This window comes from Rattus norvegicus, chromosome 3 (assembly GCF_021556685.1).
Source record: "Rattus norvegicus strain SHRSP/BbbUtx chromosome 3, alternate assembly SHRSP_T2T, whole genome shotgun sequence".
In the NCBI taxonomy this organism is placed as follows: Eukaryota; Metazoa; Chordata; class Mammalia; order Rodentia; family Muridae; genus Rattus; species Rattus norvegicus.
Window position 1 is genome coordinate 158,065,853 of NC_141536.1, and position 9,894 is coordinate 158,075,746.

A 9,894-nucleotide genomic window follows, 5' to 3' on the forward strand; every position below is an offset into this window, starting at 1 on the left:
CCACAATCTGTTTTATACGTTTCCGGTCTGATGAGAGATTTGTCTTCTGAATATGGAAATCAGAAAGGACCACCTCGATTTTGCTGGCCATTCCTGGTCACTGTGTATAGCCTGCATCATAAACACTGCGTGTGTATGAACGGCTTGTTAATGATAGCTTGGATATTGACAGCCTCCAGGCACGATGTACCCTCCAGGCATGATGACATCCCTATCCATTGAGTCTCCTACCCGTCCACTGGACCCTGCACCCGTTGCTTGCCCTCCTGTACCCATTATGGATGGAGTGGGCTTCAGGGAAGCAGAGCAAAGCTATACCATAGCACTGTATACACCCCTCCTTTTCCTCAGTGAGGCTTGCCCATGCTCCTGTTATCCTCCTGGAGAATCCACAGTCAAGGGGTGTGCAGCTGAGACGGAGGGTGGCCAATCCCTTTGACTCAGGAGATGTCATGAGCATTGAGCTCATGTGTACTCATACATCCTGACCTTGTCCTGGAGGTAGATAGCAGTCATAGTTGCCCTTTCACAGAAACATAACAGATTCAGAGAAGTCAGGTCATTTTCTGAAAGTCACACAGCTTACAGGTTTCATGGCAGGGGGTAGAAACCAGCTTTTTTCTTTTATAGGAGATTTTCTTTATTTACGTTTCAAATGTTTTCCCTTTCCCCAGTTTCCCCTGTGGAAACCACCCAACCCATCCCCCACCCTCTGCCTCCATGAGGGTGCTCCCCCCCCACTCCCTCCCACCTCCCCTGCCCTGGCATTCCCCTACACTAGGGCATCAAGCCTTTCCAGGACCAAGGGCCCCTCTTCCTATTGATGCCCCAAAAGGCCGTCCTCTGCTACATACGCAGCTGAAGCCATAGGTTCCTCCATGTGTACTCTTTGGTTGGTGGTTTAGTCCCTGGGAGCTCTGGGGATCTGGTTGGTTGATATTGTTCTTCCTATGGGGTTGCAAACCCCCTCACTTACCTCAGTCCTTTCTCTAACTGCTCCATTGAGGACCCCGTTCTCAGTCCAGTAGTTGTCTGCAAGCATTCGCCTCTATATTATGAAAGGTCCTTATGCAAGATCTTACTCAGCTAGTTCTCACTACACCTTTCCAAGTGTCTTTTGCTTAAGTAGAACATACATTATGCTCCCAACTTCCAAAATTCATGGCAAATTTTGTATCCTGATAACATATTCTAGGACCCCAGGCAGCATCATTTCATAATTTCATCATTTCAAGCCTCTATGCGTTGTCTCATCCTACCTGTTCCTCAAAGTTCAGGAGAGCGGGGGAGACGCAGGCCACCTGTCATCCTTTCTCAAAGAGACGCCGGTCTCAGAAGGAAGTTTCGGATGGAAAACAAACCATCAGTCTGTGTGTGTTTGAAACCTATGGATTCCCAAGTGTTCTGGCTGGTTTTGTGTGTCAACTTGATACAAGCTGGAGATACCACAGAGAAAGGAGAAAGGAGAAGTTGAGGAAATGACTCCATGAGACCCAGCTGTAAGGCATTTTCTCAACTAGTGATCAAGAGGGGAGGACCCAGCCCATTGTGGGTGGTGCCATCCCCTAGGCTGGTGGTCTTGGGTTCTATAAGAGAGCAAGCTGAGCAGGCCAGGGGAAGCAAGCCAGTAAGTAACATCCCTCCATGGCCTCTGCATCAGCTCCTGCTTCCTGACCTGCTTGAGTTCCAGTCCTGACTTCCTTTGGTGATGAACAGCAATGCGGAAGTGTAAGCTGAATAAACCCTTTCCTCCCCATCTTGCTTCTTGGTCCTGATGTTTGTGCAGGAATAGGAACCCTGACTAAGACACCGAGCCAGCTGACTGACCCCACGGAGCACTGACAGGGCACAGGGAAAGACACAGGAATGACGCTGTGCCCAGCAGCCTTCAATCCTTTCCTGCAAGGCTACTGGCGTGAGGCGTGGTGTGTTTCAGCTTTCCTTGCTCTCAACCTGTTCATCGCCTCTCTTCCCACCTAGAGACTAGCACCCAGGTCAGACAATAGACTGGGGCTGAAGTTGAAGAAACCACCAAATGAGGAACAAGAACCGGAAGCCAGTGGCAGCTGAACTCTTTGTGAGCAGAAGTGGCGACCAGTGCAATATTAAACACGCTTTTAAAACCCCGTGTCAACTGGATGTCAGGAATGAATTTTAAATCTATCACCCTGCCCAGGGCAGCCAATAGCAAAGAGGTCCCTCGGGGCCAAGCAGTTTAGCCTACAGTGTTCCCAGAGCTAAGAAAATCAAGTGTCGAAATCTATGTCTTCACCTTCCCTAAAAATGGAAGGGTATGTAAGCCAGTTTCTATTTTTGGTCAACGCACTGAAGTCAGCTGAATGTGAGCTCCGGGGACCGTCATGTAACATCTCTTCCAACAAAATGTGCTCCCCCTGTTACCGAGTGTACGGAAGTGTAGGGACCTTAGCAGTGTTGAGAACGCCCCGTGTTTGAGAATTCTGTCTTCCAAGAGAGATTTTGGAGAGTCGGGCTCTGGTACTTGGGGATAGAATTTGTCAAGACAACGTTCAACGTCGAAGTGGATCCGACTCCTTTGGAGTGTAGACTGAAGGTACACGGAGAGGGGTGTTGACTTCCTCCCTAGTCAAGGCTCAGGTCGTGACTGGTTTCCTGCCTGCTGTCTCTAAAGATGGTGGGAATGATTTCTGGGTCCGTTCTGATCTTCAGTACAGGGATGCACATGATCACAGGGCGGCCTATTTCAGGGGCACTCAACAGCCTTATACCCAGCAGTGTGTTGTTAATGGGGTAGGGGACCCCAACATCCATCTCCTAACCACCTTTCCTACTGAATTACTGATGTTAATGTCCAACTGCACTGTAACCCTATCTCCTGTGTCACTGAGCACCTGGCCAAGGCTCTGTGTTTCCTTCTTGTGGTTCTGTGTTTGTATCTCCCGTTCCTTTACAGTTTTCTTCATTAGGCGAGTCTCTGCTGCCCATGAGTAAGTATCTGGACTACTCCATACCTGTCCTTGGGAGTTAGAGGGAAGGTAACACGGAACAAGCAATACAGACTCCGGGAGCAAGTGAGAAACGCAGCAGCAAGCTCTCTGAACTGCTATAAGCTCCTTTAATACCCTCACCCGCGCCCCATTGGTCCCAAGAGAGCGGCTCTTCTAAACAACAGTTCCTGATTGGCTGGCACTGTCTGCATCAGCAATTCTTGGTCTCTCAGACTGTCCTCAATTAGGTCCTCCTGCAGGAGATGGTTTTGCGGCTGCGCAGCCCCTGGTGTTTTGACAGAGGTGGCCCCATCTCTTCCATCTATGCTTTGAACACTTCTTTAGGGGGGCACAATTGAGAGCCATCAGCACGTGGAGGGTTGCTTTGTTTATGGAGCGCTGCCTGGAGATATGCTGTGTGGGACACTTAAACACAATAATTATTGCTATGACCGCTCCTCCCATCATAGCATAAGTGGCTATTCATGAGAGGTCAAGCAGCCTTTCAATATCGTCCCACACTTCTCCCAAGAACCCAGCATCTAGGGAGAGCACAGATAATCAGGTCACACTGAGGTTGGCTATGTTCTCCATTACAGTACAGAATAGTTAAGGAATTAGTCTGACCAGGTACCTTTAAGATATGGAGCCAACTGTTGTCGGGCTTCAGTGGTGTTGTGTACCTGGTAAGGGGTTAGGCAGATTGAGTGAAACCTGGGGACGCATGGCAATAGAGCCATGTCCCTAACAAGGGCCACCTCTTCTGCCAGTAAGTCGATCTGTTGCTGTAAAATGTGGGCGCCATGATAAAGATGTTGATTTAGTACCCACTGTGCCTGCAGCACCTCAGCTGACTTAGAGACTGCAGCATTGACAGTCTCCGCCATAGTGTCTGTCTGGGTCAAGGCAGCAGCAATGGTGGCCTCAGTGGTGGCAACCGTAATACCAAAATCCCTATTCCCTGGTGTAGGGGTTGTGAGTGAGTCTGGGCCATCAGAGGGACGTCATGAAAGTGGGTGGTACTTACCACAGGCGTCCAAAAAGCGGCTGCTTCCCTCAGCAGGATAGCCACTGTGGTGGTCAGCTTACAGGTTCATTAAGGCAGTCAAGGCTGTCTGTGACAATGGAGATATTGGTGATCAGGAAGAAAAGGGGGATCGGACACAGAGTGGGGAGGCTTTCCAGCCAATGTAGCTGATGGTCACAGTCATAGGGGGATGCCCCAGTCCATATTTTTGCTGACTGGTTTATATGGAAATGTATCTCATTAAAAGGCCAGCTACCTTTTAAGAGAGTAAGGGGGTCTAAATGAAAACGAGGGGCCACATGAATCCCAATTGCTCATAATGGTGTCATATTGGAACCTAACAGGGTCCCTGTTAACATGGGGAGTGATATCGAAGCATCATGTGCGGTAAACCTCCACATACCAAGTGTGAGGTTAAGTGACAATGTCTCCATCCTGTGTGCACTGTCCCCACGTGTGTCAATGTGTCCTAGGAAGATGGGACCCCTGGGATACTGTAGCCACCTTCACTGCAGCCTCAAGTTCCCCACTTTGATCCTTCCCCAACAGGGTGTTGCTGCACAAAACCTTAACTTGAAGAGAGCCATTTGGTGCAGACCCTCCCTCTCACTCACAGGATTGATGTCAACATCTCTGGCCAGCCTTTCTCTGTCACTTTGTTGGAGCCTGGGGTGTTAGAGGTGCTAAGAAAAAGCAAGACTTATTAACTAAAGAGCACATGACCCTAACATAGCTGGAGAATCTAGACCAGGACCAGAAATGGACTGACCTCCGCTGGGGCGGAGCCAGTGAAAGCAGGTAGAAGGACTTGTCCTCTGTCTGTCTGGAGATCCCAAGTAGGAGGCATCCAGGACACAGTGGGCATCACTGAGCTAGGCAGAGGTCGAAAGGATGGCTCCATGAGAAGGGGGTTACCTCTGTGCTCACTGGCTGTCTTAGTTAGGGTTTACTGCTGTGAACAGACACCATGACCAAGGCAACTCTATAAGGACAACATTTAATTGGGGCTGGCTCACAGGTTCAGAGGTTCAGTCCATCATCATCAAGGCAGGAGCATGGCAGCATCCAGACAGGCATGGTGCAGGAGCTGAGAGCTCTACATCTTCATCTGAAGGCTGCTAGTGGAAGACTGGCTTCCAAGCAGCTAGGATAAGTGTCTTAAAGCCCACACCCGCAGTGACACGCCTACTCCAACAAGGCCACACCCACTCCAACAAGGCCACACCCACCCCAAAAGGCCACACCTACTCCAACAGAGTCACACCTTCTAATAGTGCCCCTCCCTGGGCCGAGCATATATGAAACATCACAGTGGTCAAGTCTATGACTGCATATGCTTTAAAAAAAATTGATCATTATCTTACCAGAAGCCTGGCTGCATTCTGGAAAAGAATAAAATGCACCGTCATAATGAAATAGATTGCGGTCATCAGCATTTAATGATGTCATCATTCTGACTCTCATTAGTCATCCTCTTGGCCGTTTCTTGACGTCAGGTCATGTTCAAGCCAAGCTGTTGGTGCCCAAAAGGTGTACATGTTGAATTTCTCGGGTTTTCAGTGATTCTCGCTCTGCTGTTGTCATGTCCGACACTATGCTCGGCTGGACTAGAAGTTGGATTTTCCCCTCTCATAACAAGAACTCTGATGATAGGTATTTGCTGACCCTGGCTGGTTCACACAAAATGTCCGGGATTAGGTCGGAGTGTTTCGTTTTCTTTTCTCTTCTCTCCTCTCCTTTCCTCTTCTCCTCTTTTCTTTCTGCTTCATGGTTTGCTTGCTTGTTGACAGGGTCTCACGTAATCCAGCTGTCCTTGAACTCCATATGTAAACTTGAACTTCTGATTCCGTTGCTGCCACCTCCTGAGTCATGGGGTTACAGGCCTGTGATTGCTTATCATATGTGATTGCATATTGACTTATGCAATATGGGGATTGATGTCAGGGCTTCATGCCTACAAGGCAAGCACTCTACCACCCACGGCTATCCTCTGCTCTTGGGTCAGGGTCTCTAAGACAACCTTGTGCTCCCGGTCATGATTTAATGATAGATCTGCCCTCTTGACAGCTCTCCTTTCAAGGAAGGCAGAGGGGGGGAGGGTCCTTTTCTCATTGTGTGAGTAAGAGACACTCAACTCCAGTTCAGTTGGGCACCCTGCTTTTTCTCTCCCGTTGCCTCTGACAGATTTTGTCGAACGCATACGTGTTCCTTGGCACAGACAAGGTAAATTCTGCACACGCCCATCGACATTTAACAACTGCGTTATACCCTGGAACCTCAGTGCTTGTACTTCTGTGGTGGTGTCTCTTATTGTCGCAGAACTACAGGGAAATGCGTGATTCAGACTAAAACCAAAACAAATAGAGATAAGAGAGGGGCAGACATGCCTAGACCGGCAAGGCAGATTTGACAGTCATTGTGCTGGCTGGCCCATGGCCTCCATTCTGAGGTCAGTTCTTATCTTTCTGATAGTTCAAAGCCATCTCGTCACACTGGACTGATTCCCGTCTGTCTTTGCTTGCTTTTAAGGTACAATTTCATATCTGACATTCTGATGACCTGGAACATGCTTCCTGAATTCTGAATTGATTGACACTCCAATATTCATGCTCAACTCAAATATCACTTCCTCTTGGAAGCCCTCTGGGACTGTGCCATGCACAATTTGCCCACCTCCATTGTTCACTACATCCCATTGCATTTGCCTTTTCAGAGTGCCCTTTCCAATCAAAAACTCTCTCTCTCTCTCTCTCTCTCTCTCTCTCTCTCTCTCTCTCTCTCTCTCTCCTCTCTCCTCTCTCCCTCTCTCTCCCTCCCTCTCTCCCTCTCCCTCTCTCTCCATTTCCCCCCTCCCGCCTTAGCTCTGTTTGCCATACTGACTGGACTGTACTCTAGGACTGACCGCCTGAATGCCAGTGTCTGTCTTTGTGCATTTAACTGGATTCCTAAAGAGGCAAAGAGTTTGGGAGAGAGGCAGATATCACTGGAAAGGTGCATGGAGGGGCTGGTTTTAGGGGCTGGTTCAGTCAGTAAAGTTCTTGACACATAAGCAGGAGACCCAAGTTTAGATCTTCAGCATCTGCAAAAGATGTGGGTATCACAATGGCCACCCTCAACGCTAGCACTGAGGGGGAGGAGAGAAGGGCGGGGCAGGGCCCCAAAGCCTAAGGGGTAGCTTTAGCCAATCAGGGAGCTTCAAGCTCATTGATCGACCTCAAGAGCTGATGTTGACTTATAGCCTGTACATGCTCACACATATCTGCACATACGCCTGCCGTGCACACATACACACAGAGACATGGACAGGAAGGAGGCCGTCTTACTGAGAAGAACTTACTTATGAAAGCATTTCAGATGCACAAACCACAACCATGTGGCAGAGGCTGACCCACTGCTCTGTGTGTTCTAGTGGGGGATGTGCAGAATGAAATCTCCCCTGCAGCCGTGGGTGGAACACACCTATTGTGTCAGGTCTTCATGCCGCCACCTGAGCTGTTCTTGGCAGCTGTTTTATGCATTCATGACTGTGGACAGAGTGACAAAGCCATTTATATGTCAAGAAAAAAAATCACCCAGTGATCTTCTGTGTATTGTCTTCTGAGAGAATACTTAGTTCTCAACACCTGCCAAACAAGAGCCACTGCCAAAAAAGACATAGAAATAAAAGGCTTGAAAGAAATCATGGGGAAAAAAAGATCGGAATGAAGCAGCTTTCTGATTGCCAGCACTACGCATGCGCACTTAGAGCCACTGCGCACTTTTCTTCCACGAAGACAATGAAGCGACTGAAGAAAGCTGCTGGGATTCAGAACAGCCGAAGTAAAAAGGACAGAAGGGTTAATAACAGATGATCTCACAGATCTACCTTACCTACCGTGGAACCTTTAAGCATTACCCACAACCCAAAGGAGGCTGTCATAATGTCGCCACCCCGGAAGTGGTCCCTTCACGCAGCTCTTTGACTAAGGAATACGTCCCCTGTGTTCCTGCCAACCCGCCAGAGGTGACAAAACCTGCAACCCCCTCCCCTACCTCCCTCTAGTGAGGGAGCAAATGCAGAGATCGCTAGTTACCTCCTTAAACTTGCAGTCAACGCCTCTACAACCACAATTGGATTCCTGTTACTACCTCCCTAGAGTGGTCAGCGGCAGGTGAGCGTCTGTGTGCGCACGCGCATCAAACTGTAAAGCTGGAGCCAAGCAAGATGGTGCCCTGTGCCTTCATTTCGTTTGCCTCTGTCAATCTGCCCTCACGAAAACAAAATGACGCTCCAAAGCGATCACCGATCACCGCATAAAATAAAAATGGAGATCACACAGGAGAGGTGGATTCACATTAAAGGAGAAACCTCGGAAGAAAACTAAAACCAAATCCGAAGCCTTTGTGACGTCCATCAGGGAAAACTCAAAGGCAAGAGTGCTTCTTAAGAAGGTCTGTGCCATAGCACACTGAAGAGAGATGAAGGTGGGAGAAATCACCAGTTCCGTGATATCCTGGGCTGAGGACGGAGTCTTTAAAAAACAAACAAACAAACAAACAAACAAAAAACCAAAGTAAAATAGTATAAAGCAAACAAAAAGACTCCTCTGTAGAAGGAATTAAGGAAGACAGTGTTTCTCTTTTCCCCTGGTGGGGAGGCGGGGCGTCACAAAAGAAGGTCAGGAAGAAACAGGTCACTCCAACCAGCTTGTGAGACACTGAGAGAGATCTCCTCCTAGAACAGGCAGCACACATGTTGTTCCAAGCAGAGAACAGAGAGGGAAGAGGTGGTCAGGGAGACGGAAGGTCAGAATAGAATTCTTCACACTCAGGGACACTTGAGGTCATGGGGACCTGAACTTTAGCTGTTTAAAAAGCCTTGACGGCTGGACAGTAATCCAGCCCCCCATTTCGAAGGTCTCCACGAGAGAACTTTTAGCCTAGGATGGGAGGAAATGTTTATTTTGCCAACAGTAAATTCTTATGGTAATTCAATGACGTAAGGGAAATCGTCCATACTTTTTTCCCCCTTAAAGAAGATAAACAGAAGGAAATCCGATCTGCCCGCCCCTAACTGCCAGGATAGAGGTGGATGGCGAAGACCATGAGGCCGAGGGGTTGGAGACCGCTCTGTCTTCTTTGCCACCTGCCCACAAGTCCTGTTTATCTTCTCTATAAATACTCCAGTCAGGTTATATTTTTGATACCTGCCACTTGACACTCATCTGGTGACAAGACTGTTAGACCAATATATTCAGCCAGGGATATGCATTCTGAAGAAGGTTCCAGAATGATGGCGACCTTGTCCTACATGTTGCAGTTAAGCACAGCCTCTCACCTACTACTGCTGGTCCGTCTCTGCCGGTCCGTCTCTGCTGGTCCGCTTGCATTATTTCGTGTGGCAAAGTCAATATGGGAATTAATAATAGCTTTCTGATCTACAAATAAAAGCACGCCACTTTAAATTTTTGGCAGTGAGCTGGCATTTTGTCATTTAATCATTGCAGATCATTACACTGCAATACAGAACGTAATGACATGACACTCGTAAATGACAAACACTTGGTCTCTCCTGCTCGGGATGGAATAATGTAATAGGAAGGAAATTATATCCTTACAGGTTGGCCTCCGTTCTCTCCCGCCATTTAGGATGGAGACACCGAGCAGAAGCAAGGTGAACGGGAGGAGACTGTCCCCTACAGATGTCCTGGTAGGGACACAGGCAGCAGGATTGTCTCCATCCATGGGGGACAGAACCTTTCCAACGCTGGGAAAGGTCTTTCCTATCTAGAGCCCCATAGGAAACAGCTGTGTTTAGGACTCCTTCTTGCTTTGAAATCCAATCATCAGACAGAGGCAAGAAGGGAGAAGGTGACTGCTGACCTTAAAGTATATCTCCATGGTTAGTTTTAAAAAAAGAAT

General features: G+C 48.4%; 2 long non-coding RNA genes across 3 annotated transcripts; one reads left to right on the top strand and one right to left on the bottom strand.

The window, feature by feature from the left end:
- The first annotated feature begins 2,483 nt into the window (after positions 1–2,483).
- Positions 2,484–9,441, top strand: LOC120101799 (uncharacterized). Its single transcript, XR_015683992.1, has 2 exons — positions 2,484–2,572; positions 6,523–9,441. It is a non-coding gene; the product is annotated as an uncharacterized LOC120101799 (long non-coding RNA).
- Positions 3,074–8,155, bottom strand: LOC102555601 (uncharacterized). Of its 2 annotated transcripts, none has more exons than XR_015683990.1 (4): positions 8,067–8,155; positions 7,331–7,517; positions 3,994–4,081; positions 3,074–3,392 (listed from the first exon to the last, which is right to left on the bottom strand). It is a non-coding gene; the product is annotated as an uncharacterized LOC102555601 (long non-coding RNA). The 2 variants fall into 2 exon arrangements; XR_015683991.1 differs by having other exon boundaries at positions 3,074–3,649.
- Positions 9,442–9,894: the final 453 nt, after the last annotated feature.